At 40.8% G+C, this 7,219-nt stretch overlaps 1 pseudogene; it reads right to left on the bottom strand.

Moving 5' to 3' along the window:
* Positions 1-4,203: 4,203 nt before the first annotated feature.
* LOC121437332 lies at positions 4,204-6,959 on the bottom strand (annotated as a pseudogene).
* Positions 6,960-7,219: the final 260 nt, after the last annotated feature.

Here is a 7,219-nt window from a genome sequence, read left to right as displayed (position 1 = left end):
ATATACTGAAAGTTGTGTCATATATAGTCTACTTTTAAATGGTTCAAATATACATTAAATATGGAGATTGGTTTTTGGCTTGCCTTTAAAATACTAGTAGCTTCAAATACAGAAGAAAATATGGAGACAAAATTAAGTTTTTATGCATGCATAAACATTTGTGTCACTTAGAGATTTTGGCATTAAAAATAATCATGTGTTATAAAAATAGTTTCCTTGTTTTCATAAGAATAAGCTTCTAAAAGGGAAGACCTAAGATGAAAATTCATAATTCTAAGGCTGCACAAACACCTAGCGAATTCCTAAAATTATAGACCAATATTATGTGTGGTTTTGACAGTTGATATTGTCAGGAGCCCTTCAAATGGCCTAACTGTACCCTCCCCCATTCTTCACTCGGTTCCTGTAGATAATGTTCTTCCTCTCACCCCCCCCACCCCCTAACAAACAATTTTCTTATCATCTGAACCAAGTGATATTTCTCTGCTTTTCTCTGAGTAACAGACTGTGGTTCTCTGTCAGCCTCCATAATTACCTAGACCCTAGATTGTTAAACTGTGGGTCACAATCCCATAGGGTGCCAAATATTTAAATGCAAGGGGCAGTGAAAAATTTGTCTATTGTAAAAGGTTTCTAAATGTGCAATGAACTAATCGAATTCATAATGAATCCATTTTATTTCTGGTAGGACTAGCCCATGTAACACTGTGACTTTACTGCAACCTTGGTTCTGAACACACATTTACATTTTTCATTGTCTATACTGTCACAAAATGCAACACTAGGATGCTGCCCAGCAACATCTCAGCTCAGATTCAAAAATTGTATGCTATAAATTGTAGTGTTTTTATTATACATACAAAATTTTCTGCTCTTACAAAATCATAAAGTTTTAGTTGTGAGAAAAAAATGTTTTATTCTTTTCCACCATCATTTCTCAGCATGTGAATATAAAATTTGTACATTCTTGAATAAATAAAATTGTTAGAGTATTTTATTTTGTAAACCATTGATAAAACTGCTAACTTGAGAGTCATAAAATTTTGTTCAAGTTTTATTTTTATTTTCTTTTGTTAGTAATAAGGAATGCTGCACTCAGGTTAATGGAAGAAGGGAGGCTACAGAAAGAGAAGACAAGAAGGGCCTGGGTTTGTAAGGAGGGCTTTCTAAGTCAGAATAGTAATGACAGGGAATTGGTCACAGGATTCTGAGAAGAAATTGATATGGAGTCTGGCAGAAAACATGGGCCAGTTTGACCCTAACCAGTTTTAGAAACAGCAGATTGTCTATTCCATTGCCCCCACATAAAGATAATAGTCACCAGGTGCATGTGCAGGGAACTCAAGTGTTTTAATCAAGTCTTACCTTGGTTGAATCCTTCAATACTGCTCTCCCTACCATTCTTGTCCACGGTCCATATTTTGTGGACAGTCTGGTGTGTGATGACCTTGTACTTGCCTGTCAAGGCTCGCAGCTCACGCCAGAGCACATTGTTCTGAAAGTTAACCACTAGGTGATATTAGTTTTACTTCTTATGCAGGATGTCAAGTCACCTCACTTTGATGGGGCTTGATTTTGCAGAGTATAGGTAGAAGGTGAGTGAGTCTGCCCATGCCCCAGGCTGGAGACATGATGTACATGCTCTAGGACTGAATGTGAGCTGTATAAATAAATTAGCTTGGGAATTAGGAGAGACTTTACAGCAGTTTCTGGAATGTTCTTATACATACTTCTGCCATTTTGTATTACAAAATTATGTGAAATGTCACTTTCAGCACTGCTAATCTTAAATCTAAGTATTATCAACTCTGTAAAAATGGAACATTTTCTATATCCTGCTACCAAATATCCTTATGTAAAAATAACTAACATGTCTATTTCATTAGCATGCTTTTTTCTTTAATAACCAATAAAATGTTTATGTTTATGCATATGTAAGGAATTATACAATAAATGTTATGATGTATTATTAGTAAACATTTTATTTCTGTCTATTTTATTTACCTGTGTACTCAGGGCTACATAAAAATGTTCTTGAGTGAAATAAATCATAACAACAACTCCAGATGAACAAAGCACATTCTCCTATGGGAACCTAGGGTACCTCAACCTTTTAATACCATAAATACTGATATCTACAGCTACTAACACTTTCATTGTGTTCTTAATGAAATCCCTGCATGGCTTTACATAGATAATACATACTCATTTACTGAACTTTTAGTATATATGACTAATAAATTAATATTTATGTCATCTTTGAAAACCCAGGTATTATGTTTATGACCATATTCATAACATTTTTGTGAGGATATCTCTCTTACAAATTGATGTGGGATGTCCTTCTTTATATGTGTTGCTTTTGTTGGTTGATGAATAACGTTGTTTTGGCCAATGGCTTAGCAGTGTACAGCCAAGTTGGAAATCTTCACAGAGATATAGAGAGAAAGTAGGTGGAGTCAGGAAGATACCTAATAGCTGCTGAAGGAGGCAGACACTGGATTATACAAGTAAGCCACAGCCTCGTTTTGATACATAGGTTAATAGAAATGGTTTGATTCAATATATAAAAGCTAGCTAGAAATACGCCTGAATCATTGGCAATGAACAGTGTTGCAATTAATATAGATTCTGTGTGATTATTCGGGTCTGGGAAGCTGGGAAATGAATAAGCAGTCTCTGTTTACAACAGATAGAAAATAGGAGGTAATTAAAACATAGACAAGAATATGTCAATTTATTTAACTATGTCTGTTCAGAAGCATTTTGCTTTATAAGCTATATCAAATTTATTTAGAATTCTCTACTTACAGAAAAACGTGTATACTTCTTAAACCCACATTTCTGGGTATTGCACTGTCCTACTAATTTCATATAATGATCATATTCATGAAGTTGTAATTTTTTTGCTATGACATTTAAAAATAGCTCAATATCATTATTATTTGATCAATTTTATTTTATTTTTTGAAAAGGAAGCTGTATTCTATTGACAGGAAGGAGTACTCTTCCTGCAGGAAGGGATGTGTGCAAACATCTGTGAAGATTTTTCAACAGACCCACTCCTAACTGTGGCTCCTGGAGAGGGGCCCATGTAAAAGTATCCCATTGCTGACATGCCTTTCCTCAACAAATGTTCAGATGGCACCTAATGAGCCTAGCTGGGGGGAGGGGGTTGATCACAGTGTTTCAGTAAAATGATCCTCACCCCAGACCCACAACCTCAAGGACATAAGTTTGTTCCAATTGCAAACAAAACAATGTCTTATTAGCAGCAGACATGGCTCAGTGATGTTTGTAGTACTTCCTTCCACATGACTGAGTGATGTAAGCTTGATGCTAGAAGCTGAGGATCCTACATCCCCACTGCATATGCCTTCAGTGCTTTCCTCTGATGATTTCACCTAGCTGTACTTGGGATGGTCAGGTTCAAAATCTTGATGCTTTTGGGGACCCCACCCTCCAAAAAACCCACAAAAACAAAACAAGAAAACAACCCCCCCCAACAAGTCTCTTGGAAAAAATCCTTTCAGACACAACATTGTTCCTTGGAACAAACCTTGGTCATTACTATTTTAAAAACAAAGTGGACAGTGAGAATGGAGGTAGAACTTGTGTTGTTATTTGAGAATTTTCCGTCGAAGACAGGAATGACCTGGGGAGAGGGCTGTAGTGACAATATCACCATGGCTCTTTTCTTACAGGTTGCACATTAAAATATTTTGTATGTACAGATTTATTTTCTCTCCACCACTATGGCCTGAAACTCATTATACAACTGAGAATAACTTTCAAATTCCAACTGCCTCCAAGTCCAATGATGGGATTATGGAAGTGTGCTACCAAGCCTGATTTTATAGGGTGCTGGAGATAAAACCTAGGACATGGCAGGCAAGACACTCAGAAACAAGACACTGCCCCAGCCTGTGTGTCCATATCTTCTCAAAGATAGGGATTAAGGGTCAGTGCTGACGGCCTCCTGCTTGACAGTTTTCAGGTTGCCTAGGCCCTACACTGGGTCTCCTTCATGTGTGCTATGCTACTTCTGTTTCCTCCCTTTTTCTCTTTGGCAAGAGTGAGGAAAGCCAGGATGACTGAAGTTAACACAGATCAAGGCATGAGTGGCAGTGATCAAGACACCATGAGAACCTCAACTCACATGGCAGAATACTGGTTACCTTTTATTCATCCTAGACTGGCTTTTCAAATGGCTTTGGGTTCATGCAAGAAGGAAGAATGACCATATTTGTCATCCCACAAGCTGGCAATGGTGGATGTGTCAGCCTCATTGGACAGGTCCTCCATGGAGAAGTTGAGACCTCCCAGTTTGGAGATGAAGTGGGAACATTTTAGTGAGAATGACACAGTGAAGCCTGCCAACTGGAGTCACATCTTGATCTTCTGTGCCCACTGCTTCTCCAGCCTTGGCTTTCTTGGACACTGTGGATGCTGTCACTACTGGAGCTCTGGATCAGGTTGGAACTCATGGAGGAGGAGGCTTTCTGGGAGCCCAGGTTAGGTGGTGAACATTTGTCATGTAACACACGGTCTTCAGGAAGTCTTTCATATGTCACTGTATAGGTGGAGGAGGGTAAGAATAGGTTTATTTACCCAGACTCCTTCTGGAAGTTTCTCATCAGTCCCTGATTGGCTGCATTAGGTTCGCATGTCCAGGCTCCTGGCCATCCTCATGGTGCTAGCCTCCAGCCTGCTGGTGGCACTTTCCCTGCAGATTGATAGTGGTCTGAAGGCTGGATCTTCAACCTCTCTAGTTGTTTGATGTGCTTTCAGACCAGGCTTGCCTTCTGCAGCTGGATGATGGACTCCTGATGCTGCACCAGGTAGCTATTGGTGGTCGGCTTCCCTGCCTCATTACTGAACAGAAGCCTCAGGTCCTTAGCTCGATCTTTCTTAGTTGACCATTCTTCCTTCACTACTCCCATGTTGGCTGTGTTCTTATCACAGTGAGAATTCTTCAATAGGAGGGATTTTAGAAGGACTTTTGAGGGTTCTCTGGAAGGCTCTAGAAGATTTGCTGGTGGTTCTGGGGGAAATCCCAGCTCCAGAGCCACCGACATCTGGCTTCCTCAAGTCTGCTGGTAGTTAAAATGGAGGCAGGGAGGCTGTTGGCTGGACCAGAGAACAGCCTCTCTGGAGCTTGGGACCTGCTGCTCAAGTAGGCCATTGGGGAAGATGTGACATGGGGCAGGAAGGCTGGCTGGCTGCAGATGACAGGAGCACAGGGGTCTTCATGCCGCTCTGTGGAGGTCTCAGGAGCCCCACCAGCAGCGTACATGCAGACAACACAGGATGTTTAGGAAGGCTTCACTTTACTGAGAATTCAAAACACAGCATTGCACTCAAAGTCATCAGGGAAACTCCTCTTGCTGTTGTTATTATTTAGATTTTCTTGGTCAAGTAAACTTCTATTGAGCTGGGTGGAGGACTGCCCGCATCTCCCTGCTTTCTGTGTAATTATTTCGGGGCGTAAGCTAGCCATGCCGGCTGCCCGTAAAGCTAGCTGGGTGGCAGGACGCAGCCTGCTGCTCCTCGATACAGTCGGCCAAATTCCTTCATCTTGTAGGCTATGACCGTGGATGCAGATCAGCTGAATGACACCATTTTGTAATGGACCAGGCACTTGGATGATTCCTTTTTGCTTTCTTGATAAAATTATAGGCTTCATTTCAGTGGACAAGGTCTGTGGTTTCTCATCATAGACTCAGATGTATGCAAAAGAAGCCATGGGGAAAAACTGTCTTGTAGTAAGGAGGGAGCTGCTTGTTGGCTCCCAGCCACTTAGCCCCGAAATAATCCCACAGAAACTGTCTTAATTAAATTACTGCTTGGCCCATTAGCTCTAGCTTTTTGTTGAGTAACTCTTTCATATTAATTTAACCCGTTTCTAGTAGTCTGTATATCGCCACATAGTTGGCTTACTTGCTAAAGTTCCAGCGACTGTCTCTGGTGGCAGCTCCATAGCTTCTCTCTGACTCTGCCCTTCTTTCTCCCAGCATTCAGTTTGGTTTTCCCCACCTACCTAAATTCTGCCTTGCTATAAGTCCAAAGCAATTTCTTTATTCATTAATGGCAATCACAGCATACAGAAGGAACTCCCATATCATTTTCTGTTTCTCTAGTGATATTTAAAATGTAGTCAACCACTGAGCCCTTCAGTTCCTCCATATTGGATGCATTACACTTGGAGCCTAAATAAAGATGGTCAAAGATAAGGGAGGGCTTTTCCACCTAACCCAAGATGAACAACATCTTGTTATCAATGAACTCCTTGAATTCTTTCAGGTTACAGTTCATTGCTTCTCCAGTTCATTGTTGATTTCCTTAGAAGTCACATTTTTTCAAGGTCCTAAATCATCATGATGCTCTGGAGCTTGGCTTTAATGAGATGCTCATTTCTTTCCCTCTCAGTTGGCTTGTCCAGAAGCAATGCTGGTGAGTCGGGTCTTGTGAGCTCCAGGTCTTGCATGGTGTTCCACTCATTAATGCAGCTCTACTCAGAGCTGATGCAGCTCTCATAGTAGGTAACCCAGATGAGCGCCACCCCAAGGGAAATAGTTGTACTTCTGTGCCACTTCACAGGCCTTGCAAGTAGACTACATGACCTGGATAGACAAGGGCTTGCAGACATCCATCCTGCCAGCTGTGCTCGTATTGAATACACTTTCCTTAATTAAAAAGTCAACTGCCAGTAGAGTGTTCTCCTCATTGTTTTGGTGCCCACTGGTGTATATCACAACCATGTCCAGATGCTCTCTAGGCAGACTCCGCTGGTCCTGAGCACTGTTTCCCTACTGTAGGCTGCTCTTCACCATGAAAAATTTCTTGATCAAGCTGAGGTTCAACTTCTCTGTTCCTTATCACTGCCAGCCTCCAACACACTGATGAGAGGAGTACACAGAACTGAGTGTGGGAAAGCACTGCAGGGTCACTAGGGACATTGCGGTGCAGGTCTGCTAGGTAGCCACTATTTGACCAATTTTAAAGGACTTATTTTGTCTTTGAATTGTTCTTCTAGTCTCTGAAAAGTGTAAATATTGCTACATATTGCTAGATAGGTGGCTCAATCTTAAATATGAGAGGAGAGTGGGACTATTGCTGATTTTGTTATTCATAAGAGTGTTTTGTTTATTCTTTCTCTTAAAAATAACACAGGAAAAAATGACGAGAAGCGTAGTACAAGTTTTGTGTGTCTGCTTTA

Source organism: Microtus oregoni, unplaced genomic scaffold (genome assembly GCF_018167655.1).
Source record: "Microtus oregoni isolate MIOR12 unplaced genomic scaffold, Mior012 000052F_000, whole genome shotgun sequence".
NCBI lineage: Eukaryota > Metazoa > Chordata > Mammalia > Rodentia > Cricetidae > Microtus > Microtus oregoni.
Note: the sequence above shows the minus strand (reverse complement) of the source record. Positions and strands in the feature narration are given on the sequence as shown.